A 27,324-nucleotide genomic window follows, 5' to 3' on the forward strand; every position below is an offset into this window, starting at 1 on the left:
TTTGACATATATAGAGTATGTCATAGTAAATACAGAAATTCTCACAAATTTGGGGCCAAATGTAGCCTGAGATATCTCCAGAGGAATAAAACATTCAGAATGACAGGCAGACAAGAAATGACATGAATAGGTTGGCCAGACGGTATTATCAAGTGAAGAATCTGGATTTTATTCTATAAGTATATTTATAGAATACAGAGAAGGGGATTTTTTTTTTTTTTAGCATTATTTCTTTGGATAATCCTTTTGAGGGAAGAATCAATAATGGACTACAATGAAGAAAAGTTGACAGTTGACATCAACTGAAAGACAAGAAAGTGAAAAAGATATCTGGAACAGTAATGGTAGAATCTGAACTGAGAGATAAAAAAAAAAAGCTGTGCTTAAGATAGTACATGGATCCGATGAGTGGTCGGATATGAGGGAGCTTAAAGAGACAGCAGCATCATTGAATCTGAAACTATACAGCCTCCCCTCTGTTCCACTTGTTACGTTTGCAAGGCCTACAGACAAGGTAAGAAAGTGGGGTCTTGATGGAGATTTAGGAGCCATCAGCATATACTTGGCTGAGGCCAAGATTCTGAGTGCCATCTCATAAAACAAGTCCAGTTGACATCTCTCAAGGATACAGAAATACTAGGACTAGAATGGATTCAAAGTGGACATTTAAGGAGAGAGCAGGAGGAGAATGAAGCCAAATGAATCAGGAAGCCAAAGCAAGCAGCCCCTGGAGCCCTGGGGGAGTTTCAGAAAGCCAGAAGCAGGGATACTACTAAGTGCCACAGAGAGATCAAACGTGACGAGGACTGAGATCAAACCTGTTGGGTTTGTAGGATATTGGAACTGAACTTCAAATTTATTATTAGCATTGACCATATTTCTCAGACAATTCTGCGCTTCCAGATGACCTCACAGCATTTTGCAAAAATTTTCTGTTACTTATATTGACTGAGGAAAATTTGTCCCATCTTTCGGAGAAGTTGTCCCTATCTCACTTATGGGCACATTTGCTCTTACTGAAGACTGTCAGAGGTATATGCGAAAAACCTTCATTTCAGGAAACGGGGGAGGGAGGTCTTCTTCCTCTCAATTAAAAAATGCATGCTGACAACAGTGAGCTATCATGCTTATGTGTTAGACTTAGGTCCACAAGTCTGATTCTGATCTAATGTCTAAAGTCAGAAGAAATGTAGTTTCTACTTCCTGTTCCACCACTTAGTTGCCTCAAAACCTTATTGAGCCACTTTGATTTTTCAGTTCTCTAAGTGAGAATTAAGGAGAAAACAATATGTTATATATTTTCAATATACTAAGCGCTTAATAGATCTTAGTAACTTTCGCTGTTGTGAAATTATACCCATAACCTCCGTAAGAGTTGAAAACTTTCATAAGCCCAGAGAGCTGCCATCAGCTTATGACAATGCTGAAATACAAATTTATGAATCTTATATATGTTTTTCATCTTTTTATGACTTTGTTATAAATCCGATTTCCACATTGGAAAACATTATCAAAAGTAGTATTACCAACTTCGATAGCAGAATCGGCAACAGATTTCCATTCATATACTCAGCTACTGTGATGTACTATAAAACATTCATGGACTTTCAGTTAAATGTTCCCATTTCAGTGGAAAGTAATCAAAAGTTTCAATGAAAGGTGAGCTAGCATTTACTGTGTACTGATCATGTGTCAAACACTTACATACATGAATACTCCCCCGATGTCAAGAACAATGATCTCCAGTTTTATGGTTGAGGAAACTAAAGCATAGATAGCAAGGTTCACTGGCCCACTTAGGACCCCCCAGCTCACAGGTGGCAAACAAAGATGGAATCCACTGTTGGTCTATTCCAAACCTCACTGTATTTCTTCTACAAACAACCCTCTAGCCGTAGGGGTGTCGAACTCAATCAGAGAAGGGGCCAAAATCTAAAATCCAGCCTAAATCGCGGGCCGAATGGTTTACTGAACAGCCATAAACTGTCATTGTGATGGAAACGCAGCGGAGTGCAGTGATGACAGCGCGGTGCGGGCCACATTGCAAGGCCTGGCGGGACGGATTTGGCCCGCGGGCCTTGTGTTTGACACATGTGGGAAAGATTTCTTTCACCTTTTACTCTGTATATCAGTCATTACAACGCCAATTCTGCCTTTCTCTCAGAATACTGTGCTGTTCTCCTCCACAGTTAAAAAACTAGTATCGAGAGATAAAAAAAATTGTATGTTTTTTAATTCCTATGAATCATGAATTCCTAAGTGAATTCAGGTCCTAAAGTCTGAGTGTTTGAACAAATCTTATATTTTACTTTTATTTAATAAAAAAATATAAAACCAACCTAATAGAGGTGAGATGACTTATATAATGCATTACTGACAGCATCAAAAATAAAAATAATAAATATACATTGCATCACCTAACATTCAAGCCTCAGCTTTCCCAACATAAGGAAACCATGTGTACAATGTCTTATTTGTGTACACACACACACACACACACACACACACACACACACAGTGTCAATATACTCATTGATGTTTCTCCTTAAACTCCTATAAGTTGCATGAGTATATACATGCATTTGAATCTTTTAGAAGAAATGTCACTTAAAGTGAGCTCAATTAATCAGGGAATAGTGACCGCAGGCACAGTATTTCTCAAACATGTCTCTGAGGAGCTGAGGGCATAGCAGAGCAGAAATGAAATCCTTGCCCTTGAGGAGTATGACGAGCACACTGTCTTAGCCATGAGACCTGCCCAACCAAGTTTCAACTATGGAATTGTCCCTTCTCCAGAGCAGGCACTTTGAAGAAGGTGCAACAGGTCCTTGATCCCCTTGGAGAGTCTTCCAAACACCATGGACTAACCATGGATGGCCTTTTATGTTATACTCTGAAATACAATACTTGACAATCTAATGGCATTGACTTGGACACCGAGTATGTTTCCCACAATTCACAAATATATTTCCATGTTTCCTGGGGGAAGGCCATTCACTAGAGCATTCCCAAATGTGTTTAAAAGTGTAGCAACTTACCAAAAGGGTAGCATCTGTTTGCATTCCTCCAACTATAACCTCCTCTATGTATTTCTCCTTTGTGACTCCTCCATGCCAACATGGTTATAGATTAACAACTTCTGTCAAACAAGGCATTACTTGTTTTGTGTGTGTGTGTGTGTGTGTGTGTGTGTGTGTGTGTGTGTTTTGTCTTTTTTTTGTTTCTTTGCTTGTTTTTGTTTTTTACAAATTGTGCATTCCCTGGACTAAAATCAAGAAATACCCAACTGAAATGTACACTTATTAAATGCCTGCCGTGCCTGGCATATATAACCTGATTTCATTCATGTGCTTCTTTACAACCCCTCCTCTCTTACAGATAAGCATTCAGGCTCAGAGAGGTTTAATGGTGAATATAATACACCTGATCCAGTGGAAAGATGTGTATTCGAACTCACTTAGGGGGCCAAGGTCCAAGTCTCTCTCAGCCACATTTTTGGAGCACACTAAAAGGTAAAATTTATCAAATGGTAAGGGTGTCTGTAGATGATGTCCCTTAAGATCAGTGAAGATGGTTAACTTTAAGATTCCTCTCCAAAATGAACACAGACTTTAGAATTGAAAAGAAGCAACTCTTCAACCTGACTACATGGCCATAGCCTACAGATAGGCCACCAAGAATAAAGCAACTAAAACAGTACGACCCTTTTTCCCTCAAGAGGCAGCAGGTCTCTGGGGCATATTGAGGAAAAGGACAAAGCACAGAGCTGCTGTGTAGAGAATGAAAGGATGAATGAAGACCAGGATGGGCTGCCTCAGAAAAGCATTATTGAGTTGGTGTCTGGAGATTTGCACATGCAAACCATATGACACTTGTGTCTACGTGAAGCCTTGATTCTAAAAACTATCAGGTCTTTTTCAGATCACAAAGTTTAACTAAGAAGATGTTTAACTAACCCAGAATTCATTGCAACCGGGAAGGCTGGCGGTAAATCCAAATTGTGAGTTTGGAGGCGTTAATATTAGGAATGGAATTTTATGCCATCTCAATTCAATTATAGTACTGCCTAGAAATCTGCATTTATTTTGGGCAGCTCATGTCCAGACGATGTAAGATGCAGCTAAAATTGTCCGTTGGCTATGCAAAATCTGTCACATGCAACTTTGAGACCAAAATAATAGCAACACAGTCAGAATCCTTATTTCCCCTTGAAAATCTCATTTAAGTATTATCTCTGCTGAGACTTATGTTTTCTACGTTTTAAGGAGAAAAATCTTGATTTCCAGTTCCCAGCTTGATGCAGCTTTTCACTCTGAAATGATTCTTGCAGCCGGTCTGTCCTGTTAAGAACTCAAAGGGAGAATCTGGCAATCACTGCAAGGCCAGTCGCACATTCCCTCCCTCTCAAGTGTAGCCACTAGACCTGGTGGAGTGTCTGGCCAGCCTGCATGCATGCCCAGAAAGTTAATCCAAATTAATCCCAGAACAACCATAACAAAACGGCCCTCTAAAGAGGGCCTATTACGCTCAGGGTTTTGCATAACATTATGGTACTCTTAATTCACCACCACATCATTCAACTTGAGCTGAATTCGAATTTGTTGATATCATCAACCCCATCCCACAGATGAGAAAACAGAGGGCCAGGGAAATGAAAGGTGTGATCCAAAGCCCACAGCTATTAACTAGAGGAGGGAGCTCATGGAAAAAGGGAACTTCAAAACTTGCAAAACCCAGCAGTTTCTGGGCCCCTGGACCTCAGCAGGATCCCGGTACACAGCTACCAACTCAGAGACTTTATTCAGCGGGTACCAAGCTGAGCTCTGAAAGAAGCTCAGGAGGTAAGTTTCCAGGTTTCCTGTGGCCATCCTCCTTCCATCCATGGATGAACAAGTTGCCTAAAACTCAGAGCCAAGTCTGCCTGCCAAACCAAAGGAGCTCGATCCCAAACTGGGTAATGTGTCCCTCGCTGTGGCACGGGGGAAATGAGTTATTCATTCACCAGATGAAAAATGCTGTCCTTGGATGCTCCATCCTCTCCAGATATGAGGAGCCCAGGGGAGTGGAGGTGGGTGGGAGGAAACATTGCAGCCTGCAATGTTTAAAGCACTCATTCCCCCCTCCATTTCTCTCCCCCTCCTCCCTCAACCCCTTCCTCCTCTCATTCAAAAAAGCTTGCACTTGCACTTGTGTGTGAACTTGGGGGGGAGGGGTGACAATGTGGAGGAGAGTAATGCACCTAAAGGTCTCACTGGCTTAGCAGTGAAGAAATTTGTATGTCAAAAAGAAAAAAAGGAAAAATAAAGGAAAGGAAAGGAAAAACAAAACAAAACAAAAAAACCCTCTTCTGATTGGCAGAGGCCAGGCCAGGCTTCTCCTGTGAAACCCAGAGCTGAACTACGCAGTAAAAAAGTCAAAGTTCACTTTCTCTCTCTCCCCCCACCCCCTTTCTCAATCATGCTAAATTGCAATTGAGCAGGCACTTGAATCCAACTATGATCACAGTGGCCAAGGAACTGAGGTCATGTAAAAAAACAGAGCAAACAAGCAAATAAAACAGATAAACCAACAAACAACCAAAAAACTGCAAGCAGGGATACATAAGATATGCAAAGCCTAGAAGAGATCTTAGGGGGGAGGGAGAAAAACCTTACATGATTATCTTCTTGGGTTGGTGAATGTATTGCCTGATCTATGTCCCTACAGGAAGCATGCGACCAGGAAAATAAATTAGAGCAGTGCCCAGCTGTAGGCTGGTTTCGTTAAGGAGTTATGAAAAGGATAAGAAGTGCTGATGTGAGTGGAAGGACAGGCTGGGATGCTTTTAGCAGGGTGTTTCTGGTTCCTATTATCACCTCTCGAGTATAAATCTAACTCCAGGGTTCCTGAATGACTCCCCAGGGACCACCACTCACTGGATTAAAAGTGCCCAACACCAAGCAGGGACCCCAGAGAATACTGCCTTTTATCTCGGGATCTGCCTGCATTGTTGACAGGGATCATCTCATTTTTTTAAATAACATTAAAGCAGGAGTTATCTGAGTTCAGCCATTAAGAAAAAAAAAAAAAAAAGACTCAAAACGGATATACATGAACCTCATCCTGGCAGGAGTTCAGCTGGAGCTCTCAAGGCAGATACTTCCCTTGACCCTCTTTGACAAAAATGGCAGCTGTGGGGACAGAAGGAGCAGCCCTCGGTGTGGCTGATCCCTGTCCAGCTTGGATTCCAAACTGGATTTGTGAGCTGTTCTGAGGCCTGCGGGAGGCACCCGTCCCATAGGGTTTGGCCATTAACCAAAGAGTTATAGCTTCTCCGGAGAGGCCTCGGTTTCCTTCTTTTATTGGCATGAGATCTCCGAGGAGTCTTCTGGCTCTAAAGTTATATGAGTCTATGATTCTGATGGAAGGCCCCAGAGCGGCATCAAGAAGGGTGAAGAGGAAGAGTTCTGTTAGAGATGACAGACAGGAAGGAGACAGAAAGAGGGGAGATCCTACAGGCCCTCGGGCTCCCCTGCATTCCCCACCTCTTCTAATGTTGCTTTCTTGCCCTCTCCCCCGCCCCCCGCAAAAAAAAAAAAACCTGTCACAGGAGAAGCACTAGGATGCAACACACAGGCTTTTTCTTTAGCTCCTTTGCCTAATTACTGCACAGGATACTCAATCCCTGCCTTTTTCTCAAGAGCCCTGTCCCGGTGATGTTGGGAAGGTTTTCTGGCCAAACACAAGCCAACTGCCCAAGCCATCCACAATCTGGGCTCAGCCTCTCGGTGATCCAAAGAAGTGGTGAGTTAGGAGGAGGTGGGGTTGAAGAGAAATGGGTCCTTCCTTCCCTCATCCTTAGCCCTGGCAAGGATCCAGGCGCACTGGACCACATTTGAACATGTGTTAGCAAAAGAGACTGGGGAGAGTGTAGCCACCTCACTCCACCACTTCCTCCCCCATCCTCACACTTCCTTCCTCCCTCCATCCACCAGGAGTCAGAAGCCATCCTTCATCTGCTGGGTTCACGATCTTTTTTTTTTTTTTCATTAATACATAGGGTTGATATGCAGTGTCAGGTTGGATAATGACATGTAAATGAGGCCCCTTCGCTATCCAATGGCTAAACATCTGTGCCTCCAGCTGCCCGGACTGCCAAGCAACTTAAATGCATCCAGGAGTGTCCATCACACAGCACTGGCACCCCACGCTGCAGTGGCTTTCTTGGCGAGATGTTTCCCCCACTGACGAACATTTGCAAAGACCATTTGCCCGGGATACAGATGACAGGACCCGCATAGGCACAGCAAACTGGCTTATGCGTGGGCCACCCTCTCTTTTATTCCTGGCTCCCTAAGGGCTGTCTTTAAAAACCACACTGGGGAAGGCGAGGGGAGGAGGGGACTAGGAATGCCACATAAAAGGGCCTTTTTCTGCATCAACAAATAAGAAAGTAAGGCTCACTCACTGTATTTCCGACCAGATCACAGCAACATCCAGATGGAAATCCAGGTGGTTACGAACAAGCGAAAATGCACGATCTTGACACCAAAAAGAAAAAAAGAAAAAAAGGAAGAAAAAAAAAAAAGGAGGTTGATGAAAAATCCAACGGGCAATTATCCATCAATTTCAGTCCACCCAGGCACGCATCCCACTGTGCTCTGCGGGGCGCCTCTCCCCCAATCACTGCCTCCTCCTGCCTCGGTCAACTTTTTCCTCCTCCACGGTGTCTTTGCAGATGTGTTATCAATTTCCTCGAAAACACCACCATATCAGGTCTTTACTTTCCTGGAAAAAAGGAAGAAGAAGAAAAAAAAAAGCCCCAAACTTTTCATTCCAAAAAAATATATCCTTGGCTTACTTCCTCCTTTGTAGAAAAAAACGAACACACTTTTTCTTTTGCGTGGCTCCTCGGTGCTCCATTTCCAAGCATCCTTTTTGGGGAGAAGGACGAGGGGTGGGGGGGATGGGGGGGCGGGCAGCTGTTTATTATTTATCGATCGACTCCCGCGAGTCGGACACCGGTCTATTGCATGTCTCAGCGCTCCCCGCGGGCTCGGGGACACATGTGTGCGGAGATCCCGGTCTCACGAGCAGCAGCCTCGCTGGTCCTGCTCTCCTGCACGAGCTGCTGCGTCCCGCATCCTTCCGGCCGGCCAGGCACCCGCCACCGCCGGGGGGAGAAAAAAATCTCCTTTTACATCGTGGATTCCTCTCTCCGGCTGCCCCCTCCCACCTTTCAGAGAATGTGGGGATCAGCTCCCCCCACGCATCCCCCTCCGGGCCGGCCCCTGCTCCAAAGATCTGATTAGATTTCTCATCACAACCCAGTGCGCAATTGGACTGGATGATGATGATTATTATTTTAAAATTTTTATTTCAGCCACCCCGGGGGCCAGCCACCTTCCCCACTCGCTCCAAATGCCCCGTGAGCTCCCCGCTGGCTGCTTCCCTCCGCCGCCCCTGCAATTTCATAACCTCCCTTTCAGCGGGGGGCGGGGGCGGGGGCGGGGGCGGAGGTGGAGGAGGAGGATTTCAGGGCCCCATCAGCTGTCAAGAAGACACCCATCCCCCCTCCTCACCCCCTACTTTTCTTTCCCTCTTTCCCAAAGGCTCGGGGAGGCTAGGGGTCCCCGCCCCCACCCCAGCCCCCGTCCGGTGGCTGCAGGTGTCGCAGAACTCGGGAAGCAGCGCTGCCGGGATCACGGGGGAGACTCGTGACGCGGGCCCTCGCCGGGGGTGGCCCCCACTGGCCCCGGGGTCCCCTTCTCCTCCATCTGCGGATCCGGGGGACGCCTCGGCGGCGAAAGGAGTTCAGTTGGTGCTTTTATGTCAGCCAGGGAGGGCGCCGCGGGGCCAGGACGCGAGGTCAGACAGATGCAACCATCCCGGGGAGAGGAGGGCGCAGCGGGGAAGGGGTCCCTCGTCGCGGGCTCCGCTCAGCCTCCTGGAGCGAAACCGCTGCTTTCATCGCCTTCCCGGCGGCGGGGCCGGGGGCCTCCAGGAGCCACAAGTTGGTTTCCTCTGGGCGCAGACCTTGCCCTCACCGCCAGCTAGTCCTCCGCCGGGAGACGCAGGGATCCGAGGTGCTTAGCTTGGCCAAAAGCTCGGTCCCCGTCCATGTCTATCCACTCCGCCTGGAACTCTCTTCCTTCCCCTCCTTGCTCCTCTCTCTCCTCCTTCCCCCCAAATGAATAAACGCTGCGCCGCCAGCAGCTCGAGTCTAGGCTTTCCCTTGGCCAGTGCAATGCCTAGGGGTCCAAATGGTTAGGATCCAAGCTCCCCCCAAATCGCCTCCCGGGCCATCGTCTTCCTTCACCTCTGCCCCTCTTTCCTTCCCCCTTCTTCCCCTTCCCGGCTCTCTTCTGTGATCAGTAAAATACAATTACCCAATTACTTCCCATCATCTTAGCACGGATTGGTCAATGGCTTTAACACTTCCAGCCGGGGGAGTGGGGATTGGCGCCACTGCGGTGGGGCACCGCTGCCACCTAGGGGGCGCAGCCTAGAACTGCAGCTGCGTTTCGAAGCCACCCCCACGCTCCAGGGTTAGTAATAGGCAGAGAAACTCAGGGGCTGTGTGGGAGAAGTTGTCTTTTTTTTTTTTTTTTCCTTCCCCTAAAAGCCTGCCTATTTTCATCCTGCAAACCGGGAGCTAGAGCTAGCATGGGGGAGACAATGAAATCAAATTGCCACCAGAATTCAAAACTCTCACCAAGAACACCACACACAGCTGCTGCCTCTGATGGCAGGGCAGGAGCCTCTGCCCACCCAGGTCACAGGTGAGGGTAACCCAGTACCCACTGCTATTACCTGGGAGAGGCTGGTCAGGAGGAATCCAGGGCCAGCTGAAAGCTGAAAGGAGGTAGCCAGCTGTGGAGCAGGATAACCTCCACAGGAGGAAGCTCGAAAAGGCAAGCTAGGAGTCCTCGGACTATGCAGCCTTGCAGGAAATTGGCCTGTTCAGCTTGTACAAGACATCCGGGCAGTTTGACAACTCAATTGCAGCATTCCTGGCTCCTGGCTGTGGGCCTCTCCGACAAGTCATGGGGTTAGGGGGGGTCACATTTCACTTTCACTGGGTCTTCTTAGGTTGAGGGGCCCACAAAATAATACTGTGAATAATGTATGCATGCTGGTTTCTTTCTCTGCTATGTGATTGTCCTGAAGCCCTTTCTGTAAGCTTCGATTACTCATTTTATGTCATTCAGATATGTACCCTTGAGATATGAAAAAGATAACATGGGGAACGATAATTCAAACAATAGACTATTATGTATGCTGGGGAGGAAAGCAGATAAATATTTCTCTTTTTCAAGCTGTACAATTAATGACCTCTGTGCCATTTTTTTTTTTTACTTGCCAGAGATCTGTATATGTACTGGGTTTAAAAAACAGTTTTAAAGAGGCTGCAGGTGACTCCATTCAAGCACAACCCGTAACATGTGAGTCTCTATGTGACAAATCATCATGACAAAAAGGAGAACAGTTTACTAAGGCAACATCCGAGGCATATCCGAGTTCACACCAAATGTTCTTTTTCTTCTTTCCTGTTCCCATTATAGTACAAGCACATTTCCTCACTTAAAGATTTTTTTAAAAATTACATCTACACATTCTTTGGGTATGATGTGCATGCTCATATGTATTTCAGGCTTAGGCACCTGCAAGAGGAACACCTTTCTTTACACACAGCTTTTGTTTTATGACCATTTCTCCATATATTTAGAGAACCTCAGTATAGTTACAAATTACATGAATATGTGAATTGGTGGAGGGGTAATGTCCTTGCTTCTGTTTTAAAACGAATGCTGTATTGATTGATTTAAAACACTCATGGGCAGTTAACTATGACTTTAATTTACCTTTTGAAGCTTTCATGTCATGTGCCAATTGCGGTGTTATCAATGAATGCACTATTGACAAGTGCATGCACTAGCTGCTTCAGCAAGCTTTGGAGGTACCTACGTTCTGGTTCTAAGGAAAGCCAGAAGCCATTGGAAATGAAATGCTTCTTTCTAGGGACTTTGACGGCCAGGGAAAGAGCAATGATTTGTTTTTCAGTGTTGATGATTAGCTACCTACCAGACATCTTCAAAGCCTTTCGTAATGAATTAATCTATCACACAGAGCAGCAGGGAAGGAGCAGTGCTATGTAGCCAAAAGGAAAAAGAAACAGCTTTCCCTTCCTGTTCGCCTTCCCATTCAGCAGCTGCCATTTGTCTTCTCACCTCAGCTACCCATTCACACTGCAGGACCTTGCATTCCTTATCTGGCTTTTCTTTTCAGGCTCAATTCTTGACTATTGGGCATCCACATGGAGAGGTCTTTGTGATGAATTCTCATCTACATTACTTTGTCTAAAATGCAAAACAGCCCCCCCCCACCAAGAGATTTTAAAGACCAGAAACTTGACTCTAAAGCCAAGTATTTGGTAAATGACATAGAGAACTTTTGAATCTAGATCTACTCAATTCCAGTTCTTCCAATCTTGTTAGTTTTGTGGAACAAGGACACACATGTAAGACAGGTGTGAGCAGGCAGGCTGCCTTTATGGGCTCTGTATCCCAGAGGTGGGTTTGTAGTCCTGTGGGGAAATGGAATTGTCACATATGTCACATGTCACTGAATGCCCTTACTCAAGAGAATCGTAGTAAGTAGTAAACAAGCTAACTGTCATATGAAAACACATGCCAGACACATTGTTGTTAAATTGCAACATAAATATTCTGATCCAGTAGAAGTCAGGTACTGTCAACAACAGGGTATGTGTTCTAGTAAAATTTTAAATAAAATCTCATGTAGAAATAATAATTGCCCAATAGATAATAAATGGGTAACATTGTCATACTTTCAATTAGTCCATGTAATTACCAAAAAGCAAGGAACAAGACAAATGCCATTGAAGATAACTCCAGAGAAGGGGGGTGCAGGGCAAACCTGGCAGGTTGGTTCTATGGACCCACAGAATTCTGTTTGTTCCCCTGTCCCAATTTGTAGGCATTTGGGTGGGGGAACAATGCTGTCATGTCACTTCCCTGTGCTCTAGCTGGTGTGATCTTTAGCAAACAGCAGAGGACAGCATCTTATAATCACGAATACAAAAAAAGCAAAAAAAGAATGAATTTAGTAACTTTGCTGAAAAATAGAGAAAATAGTGTCTTTTGTGTTTAGTCATTTTTTTCAACAGGGCATCAGCTACTATATACAAGCACAAGACATACCTAAGATTTGAGTCTTTATGTTACAAATTCTTTTCCTTTTCAATACCCTTAATGAAGGCCCAGACTATCGTGTGGGATACTCTTACCGAGCTTGCCTCTGCTGTCGCACATATTGAAGGATCGGAATTAACTTCTTTAGAACAACTTCTTTGGGAATGACTTAAATGATAAAATGCTGTATTTAGTGGGACTCACTATATGCCTTATGCTAAACAATAATTTAAGAATGCTGTATTTCAGGGACAGAAGATATCCTAACAGAAATATATCCTTTGTTCCTTGAAATATAGGCAAATATACTAAAGTCAAGTAAATTTGCAAATTTTGGTGTTTTTTAAAAATCTCTACAGTGATTACCCTTCTACTCAGACTCCCCCTCCCCCAATAGTAGTCATGCATTAATGTTTTAGTCAATTACAGATGGAAATGACTTGCTCATGTCGGTGTTTCTCACTAAACTATGATTGATTTCATGAACATATGTTTGAGGATTTGTTAGTGAGTTATTGTTTTTTTTTTAATATTTCTAATACTGGGCACATAATTGAATGAATAAATGTTTATTATGACATTAGGAAACCTACATCTTTTGTCTCTTACTGAATAGTATTTTCACTGTGGCACACAAAATATTAGATTAATTACTGCAACTACTAAATAAAAAAAACTAATAAAAATGCCACCAAATAGCCTAGCTGGCATGGCTCAGTGGTTGAGCGTTGATCTATGAACCAGGAAGTCATGGTTCAATTCCCAGTTAGGGCACATCCCTGTGTTATAGGCTCAATCCTGGAGTGTGCATGAGGCAGAAGATCAATGATTCTCTCTCATCATTGATGTTTCTACCTCTCTCTCCCTCTTCCTTCATCTCTGGAATCAATTTTACAAAAGCCACCAAACAAAACAATTCATCAGAGAATTATAAGTTATATATAAGTTAGCTCTTACTATATAATAAACTATCTAGAAACTTGGAAGCTGAAAACAACAATCGTTTATTATTTCTCATGAGTCTATAGGTCAGTCAGAGACTGGTTAAGTGGCTCTTTTGATCTTGACTGGTTTCACTGGAAACTAATCTAAAATGGTCTTAGGTAGGACACTGGACAACTCAGGTCTGTTCTGTGTCTCCCTCCATTCATCTGCTTGGTTCAAGCAAATTTCTTAGCAATAGAAGAAGTCCAAGGGAGCAAGTAGAAAGGCATGAGTACTTTTTCAATCTTCTGTGGAGATCATATCTGCTGACTTCCCATTGGCCTAAGCAAATCGCTTGGTTGAGCCCATTGTTAAGGAATGAGGCAGGTCATTCAACCCACAATGCAAGGGCACTCTAAAGTTACATGACAAAAATCAATTATCTTTGCAGTTAACCACAACTTTTCTTACAGATAACAAATTCCCTTAATGATTCCTGGGCTTTACAGGAAAAAAAAATAAAAAGTTTCAACATGAGTGATCATTCAATTAACCCCTTATTTATTTCAACAAATGAATATTAATCTCCCATGATATGCCAGTATTATGGAAGTTATCACCAACTCCTCTGCTATCCCCTCTCTCCTGACCACATCTGTTAATGCTGATTAAGGAACAGCTTATACATCTGCTCAATTCTCTCTACTGTACTCCTTTCCTGTGACCTCTCTCAGGTTCCTCTGTGGAATCTTTGACACTTGTCCTTCTTACCCATACTACCCCCTCTCTAGGACTAGTTAGCTTCAGAAAAAGAAGCGCTGTGAGAAAAGCTAAAGGAAGAAGCAATAATGGAAACATATGTTTCTTATGTACAATAATAAGAAACCACAACACTGGGAAAATAAATGGTGCTGCATAGAACAAAGAATTCATATTCTAAATATACAAATACTTCTTAGAAAGAAATGAGAAGAATGAACTTACAGATGAGTGGGGAAAATACATTGCTGGTCAATTTGCCAAAGAACTGGGTTTATTCATGTTTATTGGTGCCAGTGTTTTTAGCCTTTGGTCTCTTAATACATTTTGATTCATGGACGAATGAACTGTCTACTTGGTTAGGAAAGGAAAGGGGGCAAAGAGTAGGTATGACAATTACAAGCAATGGTGATACAATATGCTCAGCATTTTAGTAGATGTAAGTGTAAAGAGCTGGGAAAGCAGAGAAGGAAGTAGCTACCTCTATGTTGTACAATTGCAAAGGATTTTACCAACAGGAAACCTGAATGTGTTAAAGCTTCATGAATGCTAGTGTACAGTTGAGGGATGCAGGCTTGTCTGTTTTGTAGCCAGAGGACAGAGAATAAGGTACATTGTAAGAAAATACAATTTGTGGCCCAAAGATTAGCAGGGGTAAAGCTTAGTGGAATTTAACTCAGCTATAGTAAAGGTGACCAGATGTCCTGTAAACCTAAGAGCATCCAGATTTTGAAAGTTGTCTTAAAATATTCTTTCTAGAAGACTATCGATCCCAATGACATCTGGGAAGAAAGAGCATCCGTGAAGGGGAACACTTCCACTCTGAGGGAGATTCTTCCTTTCTCAGACCCACTAGCCCACATGCCAAATTCTAGGAGTGACTTGAAGCAGAAAGGAGAATGTGGATGGAAACAGTCATATAACAATTCGATTCCCAATTCTGAATCAATTTAGAGCCACTTACATTTTAGAAATCTCTTTTAAATGGTGACCCAAAGACTTCTAGAGCACAATCCCCTTTATCAAATGTTTCTATGGGAGATGGTATCTGTGCAGAGAAAGTAGATAGCAGTGTTTATTGTACTGTCTACATTAGCATTCCTTGCACCAGGGAGAAAATTGCCCATAAAGGTATCTTTAAAATTCCACCAGGAATTAGTCGATGGTGTGAATCCAGCTGTGTAATTTGGGAAGACAGCTGCATTTTATCTAGCTAAATCAGCCCTTGATACTAAACAACTCCTAAAGAATGTCATCTTATCTCAGTATTAGCCATGCGGTGCAGCTTCAGTAAATGATAGCCTTGTTTTCCCCACCATATTGCCATTGCATCTTCATGAAATGAAGTGCATAGATCTCAAAATTCAGTTCTCTTCACATCGAAGATGCATTAGCACACCTGTGATTTCAGGCCTCCAGCTAATTTAGTAGCACAGGATTGAAATAATGTTAGACAATCTGCAATTTTTTTAGGTGCCCATGTTTCTAACATGCTCAGCATTTTAGAGGGAAGGGAATGATTGTCTAGGAGATGCTGCAGATTTCTTCTAGAAAAATCTATTGCCGTTACACAGAACATAAAAACATCTAGATTGTTTGAGGGAAATAATTGTTTGAATACCAAAAATAAGCACAATGCTACCAACATTATCCTATATAATAAAAAGGTAATATGCAAATTGACCCCAACAGCTGGAACAACCTGGAATGACCTGTCACTATGATGCACACTGACCACCAGGGGGCAGATGTTCAATGCAGGAGCTGCCCGCTGGTGGTCAGTGCATGTTCACAGGGGGAGCATCTTTCATCCAGAAGCTGGCTCATGGCCGGCTAGCACAGTGGTGATGGGTGGGAACCTCTCCCGCCTCCATGGCAGTGCTAAGGGTGTCTTACTAATGGCCTGTAGGGAGAAGGCCTAAGCAGTTAGTTGGACATCCCCTGAAGGGTCCTGGTCTGCAAAAGGGCACAGGCTGGGCTGAGGGGAGGGGGCCAACAAGAAAAAAGAACCAAAGGGGACATCTGTAATACTTTCAACAATAAAGATAAAAATAAAAATAAAAATACTATTAAAGTCAACTTTTAAAATGGAAGGAGTTTGGGAATCCTTTGCTTCACTGGAAAGATCTTTTTATATTATTTTATTGATTATGGTCTCACATAATTGTCCTTATTCCATTCCCATCCCAAACCCCTCCCTAGATATGCCACCCCATCTCCCCTCTCCCCACTTCTCCCCCCTCTCCCCCTTCTTCCCCCCCTCCCCCACCGTTGTCCATGGCCACTGGCTAGGCCCATATGTATGCACACAAGTCCTTTGGTTGATCTCTTTCCCTTACCCCCATGCCCCCTTATTTTCCCTCTGAGGTTTGAGAGTCTGATCGCTGGTTCTCTTTCTCTGGGTCTGTCTGTGTTGTTCATTATTTCCTCTAGATTAGGGGTGTCGAACTCAATCAGAGAAGGGGCCAAAATCTAAAATCCAGCCTAAATCGCGGGCCAAATGGTTTACTGAACAGTCATAAACTGTCATTGTGATGGAAACGCAGTGGAGTGCAGTGATGACAGCGCGGTGCGGGCCACATTGCAAGGCCTGGCGGGACAGATTTGGCCCGCGGGCCTTGTGTTTGACACATGTGCTCTAGATGTTTGAGATCATGTAATCCAAGAAATACCCTTGTAAGAACCTAAACTGCAACAAGCCATAATGGTTATGCTGAGAGGCAAATGAATCAATCTGTAGTGAGTTCCTTTCTGGGCTTTTTAAACCATCAACAACTGTGTGGGTATTATAGGGGAATGAAATATAAAATAAATATGCCTGTGACAGATGAAGAATTTGAGGTGCATCTTGAAATTGAGGTCTTTTCTTATGAATCATGTGAACACTGTTGACTGTTAAGTGATTGAGTGTTTGACATTTTACTGTGACTTTCACTTGACCATCTTCCTGAAAAGAGTTTTATTAAAAATGTAAGATTTTTTTATGGAAGTTCACATTTTCAGTAGGATAATAATTATGCCTCACTGCAAAGGACCTAAATAGTTGTTTGTCTACAGATGGCCAATAGGAACAATGAAAAGATGCTTAGCATCACTAATCATCAGTGTTTAGCTCAGTGGATAGAGCATCAGTCTGGGGACTGAAGGTACCAGGTTCGACTCTGGACAAGGGCACATATCTTGGTTGTGGGCACATCCCCAGTGTGAGTTACACAGGAGACAGTTGATGGATATTTTTCTTTCATTGATGTTTTTAACTCTCTATCCCTCTCAATTCCTCTCTGTAAAAAATAATAAAATATATTTTAAAAATGTTTTTAAATTGCCACAAGATATCACCACACACCTGTTAGAATGGCTATTATCAAAAAGACAAGAGATCAGTGTAGGAGAGAATGTGGAGAAAAGGGAACCTTGTGCGTTGATAGTGGGAAAACAGAATGGACATTTTTCAAAAACAAGAAAGAAAATGACCATATGATCAAGCCATCCCACTCCTGCAGAAGGTGAGATTATATGAAGAAAATGATATTTAGATCTCAAAAAGATATCTGCACCCCCCTGGGTATTGCAGCATTATTCACAATAGCCAAGATGTGAAAGCAATCTAAGTATCTGTCAGAGAGCGAACAGAGAAGGAAAATGCATATGGATGCAGGAGTATAATTCAGCTATGAAAAATTGTGACAACATGGATGGACCTTGAAGGCATTATGCTAAGTGAAATAAATCAAACAGAGAAAGAAACATATTATATTTTCTGACTTATATGGGGAATCTAAAAGAAAGCGGAACTCATAGAAACAGAGAATAGTGATTGCTAGGGTCTGAGGGAGAAAAGACATAGGGAGATGCTGGCCAAAGGTTACACACTTCCAGTTATAAGATGAATGAGTTCAAGGATCCAATGAACAACATGGTCACTGTGGTTAATAATACTATATGATACACCTGGAAGTCACCAAGAGAGTGTATCATAAATGTTCTCAACACACACACACACACACACACACACACACACAGGGAATTATCTGAAGTGATGGAGATGATAACTAACTATATAGTGGAAGTCATTTTACAATGTATATGTGTACCAACACATTTTAGATTTAAGGTTACCCTTACACAATGCTGTATGTCAATTATGACTTAATAAAGTTGTAAAAAAAGCAATGAAAGTGTTCAGACAAGAATTATGCCACACTGAAATTTGATTTCTCACTTTCATTCGCATGAATGACTCCTCAATGGTTTTTGTGGTTGCTATTGTTCATATTGATTTTGGCAGCTACATAAAAAGACCACTTCTTCTATTCTCAATTCTGCTTCTTTTACGTCTAGGGTAAGAGGGAGGCACAAGTATGATATTGGGATAAAGCTTATCCTTGGAGAGGCCCACCTCCCCTTTTTGTGTCCTTTCCTTTTTTCATTCTTCTGTGGACATGCCTAAGGCGTCAATGTTAGGTACTTCCTTTCTCTAGGAAGAAAGATACTAAGTAAAAAAAAAAAATGTGTATAGGTGCTAATAAACAATTTAGTTCAATCTAATTCAACTCATTTATTTATTTATCAATTTTTTATTGAGTGCCTTGGGCAAAGTATTAGCAATTTTCGTTATTTTTCAACAATGCTTACCCTTTTTGGAAAGGGTTAGTGTTTATTCAGAAGGGTATCTGCTTGATCCCTGGACGAAGCACAGAGCAGCCCATTTGGCATTGCATAGACCTAAGTTTGAATTTGACAGATCTTCACTGTTGGTACTTTAGGAGAACTGCAAACACTTTAGGGCTGGAGCTTAAGGAGAGTGCAGAGCAGAGAAGGTGAAATGCCAAGAAATGAACCTGAATATTGAGGCAGACTGAGGAATTTTTTTTTTTTTTGAAGCGTTCATCCAAAAAGCAATGGAGCATCATTGAAGCTATATTAAGCAAAGAAGTAACATAAGTTTGTGGTTTTCACAAGACATTACAAAGGGCAATTTGCAGATGGATTAGAAGATGAGAGGAACAACGAGACATACAAGAGCAATTAGGAAACCACAAAACTGTGGGAGGATAGGGGACCCAAACCAAGGCAGCCACTTTGGGTTTGGATCTCCCTCCACACAGAGGGAGATCAGTGTAAGAAATGCCGCATTAAAATCTACAAATCTTATTAATTTGCGTGTTTGTTGTTTGTTCATACGTTTATGTGTGCATGTGTGTGAGCAAGTGGAGTCTATACATAACTTCCAATCAATGTAACAAAGCACCTCCTGAGAACTAAACTCTCAGAGGCTGCCTTCTAACAACTACTGGAGTTGCTCAAGCACAGGCTGCAAGCTTTGGCTGGGTCTGAGTCAGGCTTAGATTAGATAAGGAGTTCCCAGATATTGTCCCCACTTAAATTCCCTTTGGTTCACTTAGCAAAATGAGATGAGTATGGGCAATATAGTGGTGTTGTCCTATTAATTCCTGGGGGGTGAAAAGTAAAAATCTTCAATTTGTGATCAATTCTTTCCTATGTTTTTACAACTATAACTCTTTTTCTATTTTCATTTGGTAATGCTCTATAATGCATATATCTGGCACAATCTGAACTAGGAAGCACTACTGCACCCCTGCATATGTTTTCATTTTGATGACATGAAAGGTGTTAAATCTGGGACCTGCTGGACTGATGGCCTTTGAGGTGCCCTTTGGACTCTTCAGTTTGACACTTTTATCAGAACATGTCAACCTGGAGAAGTGCTTCCATGACAATCGACAGGATGGTGTGATTGACATTATTCAACCTTTTATAAAACAAGCCAGTTGTCTCAGACTATGACTGCAGAAAACGCTCCCAAGGTTTCCAAGGACAGCCTTTTCTTAGAGAGCAAAAGTCTAAAGTCAAATTGATGACATCTTAAAAATATCCCCTCCAATGTTCATGTCACAGCCAAAGACAACAGTGAGAAAACGTTAGAAACCAAATGGCCAGCATCACTCACCAAAGTCGACTAGTTTGGAGGACCTTGCATCCAGGTGGGCCTGGCTCAGGCCACTTTTCCTATGTCACTTCAGGGTCCTGAGGGGCCTCGAGGTCAGAGTCTCTCCCCTTAGGTGCTGCTGACAAGCAATGCCACTGAGCTACACTTCAAGTCCTAGGAGGACGCCTCTAAGTTCCCATGCCATCAAATGCCACAGAATCTCAAGTGGAGATGACACGAATTAATTTCCCGAGAAGAACAAAAAGAGAAGGGAAATCGAGAAGAAAGTTTCTTGCAACACAAGATGCAGTTTAACGACACACACTGATGGATTGAAGTGTCAGAAGTGTGCCATTCAGAGATAAATGAAGCTACTGAAAGATTTGGGAGCTCTCTAGCCTCTCATCTTCACATGAAATATTAACTTATAAAATCAAGGCAAATTATGAATTTTTTGTTTTATTTTGGGTGTTGAGATTTTTTTCTACCCCAGACTCTAACCATCTCAACAGTAGGCTCCTGGGAGAAAGAGGATACGACCCACACAGAGGCATCTCCTTGTGCCAGAAACAAAAGCGAAAGCCTTATATTGACATAGGCAGTCCTACTTTTCCTGGCATTGACCTCCTCCCAGCCATCCTTGAACCTTATTCACACATCATCTGCTTCTGCGCGTTAGTTTCTCCAGCCACCCAGGCCTGCTTCCTATGTGACAATAGGGTCTTGGCAATAGCTATTCCCTAGGCCTGTACACTCCCTCCCTTTGCAGGCATTGATCCTTCTGGTCTTCTAAGACAGGTCATCTTTTCCAAGCCGCCAAAGTAGGTTAGTGCTTATCACATCACTGTGTTTTAATTTTGTGCACAACTCTCATCTGATTGTCTTTTATTATTATTACTAGAGGCCTGGTGCATGAATTCGTGCATGGGTGGGTCCCTCAGCCTGACGGCAATTATGGCAAATCAGGGTCATCTTGCTGATCTTGCCTAGTCCTCATCTGGGCTGATCAGGGCCAGCCAGCCAGGGGGAGGGGCTGCAGGAGGTTGATGGGCTGGGGGGAGGAGAGGTTGGCTGTGAGAGCACACTGACCACCAGGGGGCAGCTCCTATGTTGAGCACTGCCCCCTGGTATTCAGTGTATGCCATAGCAGCTGGTCAACCTGCCTTTTGGTCACTTAGGCTTTTATATATATAGATTATCATCTGCTTCTGCATGAATGTGCTGTTTCTGAGTATAGGGACCCTGCCTTCTTTGGTCATGGCTGTGTTCTCTACTCAGAATTCCCAGAGAAGATGCTGGATTCAAATTTTTGACAGGAGAGCCAAAAGGATAAAAGTTAGATTTGCAAGCCAACTACAGCCCTGAGAAAAAGACACAGTTGAGAGTTGAGAAGGGGGCATGCTGTTCTTTTCACAACAGTCACCCTGAGGTAGGGCATCCAGTCTTATTTAGGTTTTACTGATTATAACAAAGGGAAGAATGTATGCACTGACTTTTATCCAAATGTATAAAATATTGTATAAAACTTGAGCACTTGAGTCCAATACCTGAGGTTTGAATATTGCCTCCACTCCCTCCTAGCTGTGTGATCTTAGATAAGCCACTTAACCTCTCTAAGCCTCAAAGACCTTTTCTATCTCTGGTCACAACTAATCCACATAGTTATGAGGACTGAAATGAAATAATGCATGTAAAATAACAGAGGCTGGCATCTGATGAGCACCCCATTAATTATTAGTGTTGCTATTATTAATAAATACATCCATTTTTCAGTTACCATGGATCCTCTCTCTCTGCCCTTCCACATGTTGTTAGCTGGCCAGCCCAGCTCTGCTTTTTGTTTTTGTTTTTGGTTTTGTTTTGCTATCCCCTAATAATGCAGCAAGTATGACAGAGAAAACAGACCCTCACTCCCTGGGAAATCTTCTTGGTTATCTCATTCAGCCATGATGCCTGGCTAGAGATTAAAGTTACTTTCATCTGTACAGTATATAGCAAAATGAATGCTAATGCTGTTTTTGGAAGCATATCAAAAAAGATGCTGTTTTGTTCTTATCTTTTCTATATTTAGTTATCATACATTAAAAAAAAGGTCAAACTTTTTCTTCTCCCTAAGTTTCTAAAGAAATCTTAAACTGTGGTGTGACCTTGAACTAACTGCTTTCCCTTTCTGGGTCTCAGATTGTCTGTTTTAAGGCAGGATAATAAATCCCAGCATGGCAGCCATTCACATCATGGCAGTGAGGTGAAAATTAGTTTCTCATGTTCAGAACCAGAGCCATCTCCAGAACTCTCCCTGACACACACCCACACCTTCATCCACTTCTCAGCTCTGTGGTTCCTCAGTGGGTATTATTTCGTGTGTATGTGTCCCTTTCTGTACACTCCACATGCTGCCACATCAGCTCAGGCTCTGAACACTCTCCCCTTGTCCCCAACCATCTCTTAGCTCTGGTCTCTTCTTTCCCAGCTGATGCATGACTGGAAACACCAGCTGTCATTCAAAGCAGCCATGGCCATCTACTGAGAGCTTACTATGTATCGGGCACTGTACCAAACCCCTGACATGCATTATCATTTAGCCGCAGAGAATCTCATTGGCTTCTTGATTATATCCACATTCCTCACTCTCCATAATGTGGTCCTAACCTCACTCTACCATTTACTATCTAATGATTGATGTCAAGTAAGACTTGCAATCTCAAAAGACCCAAATATTCTTACAATTAACATAAAAATAACATTGCAACCTCATAATGCTTTTTCAAGGTTTCTTAAAAGTAGCACTGTTGGCATTTTGGATTAGATGGGTCAGATAAAATTCTTTGTTAATGGCGGGGGATGATCTAGGTGTTGTAGAATGTTTCGCAGCATCCCTGGCTTCGCCCCACTAGATGGCAGTATCTGTTCTCCCATTTCCCTCCCCCCACTCCTTGCATCTCTCCCAGCCCCATTTTGAAGATGAAAGTATCTCTGGACATTAATTATTCCATCACCACAATCATGTAGAAGACTACTAGATAGAGTATTGGGATGAATGTATTAGATATTTTTACATACTGGATGTCAAGAGTCTCTTAGTTCTTGGAACCATCGCGTATGTCCCCTGTTCCCCAGTGTAACCGGAGGCCTTGTGGCTCCCAAGTGTCAACCCACTTCCCTCATCCCCTTTCTGCCTTTCACACTCTTACCCATCCTCCACAATGCTTCCCATACTTCTTCTATCAGAAGTTACCAGCAATTCTTTCCAGCTGACTAATATTTCTTCCTGTAACTACCATAATTTTTATACTTCAACCATTGCCTTTACAGTCCACCATCTTGTATAGTTATTGGTGTGATTGTATCATCTCTCATGTTGGGACCAAAACTTCCATGAGAATGAAATTCCTTGGTGCTCTGTCCTTTTAGCTACTGTAGAAGTGAGCACAGTTTCTGGCATATATTAGTTGCCCATTAGATGTTTGTTTAATTGAATTTAGGACACAAAAGAAATAGACGCCATTAAAAAGGCAATGCCTTTGAATGCTAACGTAACCTAATAAAACGTTAGAGAATCATAAATTAAGATTCCATCCAGATGCTTGTTGAAATAATCAGATAATTGAGCCAATGGAGGTTTATTGTTTAAATTATTCATGCCACTGCCTTAGTTCTCTGCTTGTCTTTGCACATGCAGAAGCAGCTGAGAATTATAGTTGTCATTTGAAAACTATTAAGTGATTTGCCTATTGATGGGATCAGTATTCTGCTGGAAACAGAATTTATCAAATAAAGGAGATTCAAGCACATCGACATTATTATTTTATTAACCAAGAGGGAGGGCCAAGGAAGCAACTGCCAATGGGAAATGATGCAAATTACAAGTGAAACTGAAAAAAATTTCCCTCCTCTACCTGTCCTCTTAGAAAAAGCCCTTCTCTACTCCCCCCACACAAACTTACTTGCTAGAGTAGGTAAAATTCCCTGCCTGCTCAGTGTTTGAAATGTAGACAGGCTTATCCACAGCCATGGTTACATGACTCAGTTGTGATAAAGAAGAAAGGAGTTTCATGTCCTTTTTGGGGAACATGGATTGAAGACTCTACATTACCACTTAATAATACTGTGACTATGTTAGGCTGAGTAATGGCCCCTCAGAGACTCCCACATCCTAATCCCCAGAACCTGTGGATATGTCACTTTGTTACTTTCTGTGGCAAATGAGACCTTGCAGGTGTGAGCGATTGAAGATTTTGTAATGGAGAGATTATCCGGATTATCTAGGTGGGCCCAGGGTAATGACAGTGATCCTTTAAAGAGGAATGGAAAGAATATTGAATTTTCTTTCTCAGTTTGCTCATAGAAGAAATTAGAATAAAAATATTAGCTGCAGGGTGGTGTGTCTCAGTGGTTGATCTTTGACCTATGAACCAGGAAGTCATGGTTCCATTCTTGATCACGGCACATGCCCATGTTGTGGCCTCAATCCCCAGTGAAGGGTATACTGGAGGCAGCTGATCAATGATTCTCTCCATTGATGTTTCTATCTCTTTCTCCCTTCCTCTCTCTGAAATCAATAAAATCTATTTTTTTTAAAAGAATAATAATAGTATCAGCCTCAGAAGATAGTTTGTAGGATTAAATGGATATGCAAAACTAATATAGTCAAAATATTTGTCATATGCAAACATAATTTTTACCATGCCTATAATTTTTAACAGTTTTATTGAGATACAACTCACATGCCACGCAATTCACTCACTTAAGTGTAGAAAATCCATGATTTTTAGTATAGTCACATTTGTGCAACAATACCACAATCTTGTTTTAGAATATTCTGCCACCTCAAAAAGGAACACCCTAGCCATATTAGTCATTCCTCATCTTTCTCACCCTGCTTTAGGCCATCGATAATCTATTTTCTGTTTCTACAGATTCAATATCGATATTCAAATTGATATAGAACTATAACTGTATCATATTCATGTTCAACATTTTCTATAAATAAAATCATACCATATGTGATCTTTTGTGTCTTATTTCTTTCACTGAGCATAACATTTTTAAAGTTCATGCATGTTATAGGACATACAAGTATTTCATTTCTTTTTATCACCAAATAATATTCCATCGTGTGGATAGACCACATTTTACTCCAGTCATTATCACTGTAGGATAGACTGCTTTTATATGTAAATAAAGGGGAAGGAAAGGGCAGAGGTATGATCTTAATGGCTGGCCAGCAACTCAGAAGAGGCAGGAAATTATATTTGACTAGAGAAGGGAAAGGGTGGTTTGAAAGAAGCTGAAAATTTTACTCATATTCTTTCCTGCCTGGGGTTTAAGGTAAACAGTTGACTCTTTCATTCTATGAGGAGGCAAACTAATGCAGAAGAAATCCCAGCTTTCTCACTAGCCCTGTATGCCTGAGCAAGTCATTAAACCCCTTGAAATGTCAGTTTCCTTCCAACAGCTCCCCATTCCTTCTATACAACCCTGGGCTTACCTCATGAGCCCATTGTGAGGAGCAGATGTTCATGAAGGCAAACATATTTTATTAACAGGAATATATTTTGAAGTGCAGAATTGCTTCAGTAGTACATTGTGCCAGAGGCATTTTGAAATATTTCCTGTTGACCAAAGAACGCTTTAGCAATCCCTGGTTTTATGAGGAATTGAAAGAGAAATAAAAAACAAGTCAGGACCCCCAGCTAGCCATGGTGGGGAGTTGAAAATGGGGTCTCATAGATGCTGACAGCCTGGTGGTAGGACTCTCCAATGTTTATCACCAATCCACATCATTTGCTCCAATTCCTAAGTGATGGTTATATCTTAATAAACTCATTTTGTCAAAGCAAAAACAGAGTTGCATATTACAGTGTGTCAATTAGTGTGTGCATGACTCTTCTGTTATCTTCTCAATGAAACATTACAGAGGATTTATTTATAATTTGGTGATGTCGGAGAGCCAGTTTCAGCCCAACAGTGGAATGACCGGTTGCTATAATATGCACTGACCACCAGGGGGCAGATGCTCAATACAGGAGCTGCCCCATTGAGGTCACTGTGCTCCCATAGGGAGAACACTGCTCAGCCAGAAGCCGGGCTCATAGCTGGCAAGCACAGAAATGGTGGGAGCCTCTGTGACCTCCATGGCAGTGCTAAGGATGTCCTACTGCTGGCTTAGGCCTGTTCTCTTCATAGAACACGGGCCTAAGCCAGCAATTGGACATCCCCTGAAGGTTTCTGGACTATGCAGGGTACAGGCCAGGCTGAAGGACATCCCCGAGTGCATGAATTTTGTCCACTGGGCCTCTAGTATCTTAAAAAAGAGTACAGACTCCAAAGAAAGGATCTGAAGGGGGCATTTTGTTTTGCTTCATTTACACTCAGAAATATGCTGAAAAACATTCACATCAATTCTGATATTGAACCCTCCAGTAAAGGGTTTGACTGACCTGTTTCCTAATTCAAATTATATTCCTTAACAAAACTGAGATCTCCTCAGATTCCTTGTGTCAAAACAGGAAATGTCTCCATATTCTGTGCCACCATATTTTATTCTGTCATTTTTCTTACCCAAACTTTTCAAAACTACTCATCCATGAAATCTTCTTCCATCAAGGCGGAAGCCACTCAGACATTCTGTTAATATCTTCAGTGTGATTGATATTTCCCTCCTGCAGAGTGGCAAGACGGCATATGCATATATGTGGGCAAGCGTATATATCTTTATGTAAATGTGCATCTGTTCCTCTCATCGCTACCATATACTATTAAGATATTAAGCTTCTGGGGAGTGTCCCTGCTTCCCTCCACTGAAGAGGACATTTGCTCACCCAAGTAACCCCAAAGCCTAGCTCTGTGGCAGGTGTAAATGTTCATAAACATTCATTGAATGACTGAGCGAATGCTCAATGATGACAGTGACATTCTTAAAGGAATATCTTGCATAGAGAGAAAACAAGATCTTGTACCAATAGAACTGCAAATAGCTTCTCTATTTTATTCTTAAGCATTCTCAGCTAAAATCGCCGTGGCACAGCTGAGACTTACCAGGTAATTTTCATTTCCCTTGCTTTCCAAATATGTGCTAAATACAACATACTTAGTATTTGGCATACATTTGGAAAACATGTGAAACATACTTACAGTGTGCCTTTCCCCATTCAGATACGATGACCGGGAACTATGTTCTTAGGAATGTCTTTCCCTTTTATTTATTTTTATTTTTTTTTAATATATTTTATTGATTTTTTACACAGAGGGAGGGAGAGAGATAGAGAGTCAGAAACATTGATGAGAGAGAAACATCAACCAGCTGCCTCCTGCACACCTCCTACTGGGGATGTGCCCGCAACCAATGTACATGCCCCTGACCAAAATCGAACATGAAACCTTTCAGTCCACAGACCGACTCTCTATCCACTGAGCCAAACAGGTTTCAGCGTCTTTCCCTTTTGAAACTATGGAGTTCATTCATATCTTGTTATTTGCCATGGATGTGTCCCTTGG

The 27,324-nt window shown here is 42.4% G+C and overlaps 1 protein-coding gene across 3 annotated transcripts in view; it reads right to left on the minus strand.

Annotated features, from left to right (window-relative positions):
- The window catches only part of LRRC4C (leucine rich repeat containing 4C), a 707,813-nt gene that overhangs the window by 136,177 nt on the left and 544,312 nt on the right, over nt 1–27,324 (minus strand). The window contains exon 1 of one of the 3 annotated variants that reach the window (XM_036427215.2): nt 7,448–8,546. The exons of the other annotated variants lie outside the window; for them this stretch is intronic. The gene's annotated coding sequence lies outside the window, so the exon portion shown is untranslated. Of the gene's footprint in view, nt 1–7,447; nt 8,547–27,324 lie in introns of those variants that run through there. 3 annotated transcript variants of the gene reach the window in all.

This window comes from Pipistrellus kuhlii, unplaced genomic scaffold, assembly GCF_014108245.1.
Source record: "Pipistrellus kuhlii isolate mPipKuh1 unplaced genomic scaffold, mPipKuh1.p scaffold_m20_p_9, whole genome shotgun sequence".
Classification (NCBI taxonomy): domain Eukaryota; kingdom Metazoa; phylum Chordata; class Mammalia; order Chiroptera; family Vespertilionidae; genus Pipistrellus; species Pipistrellus kuhlii.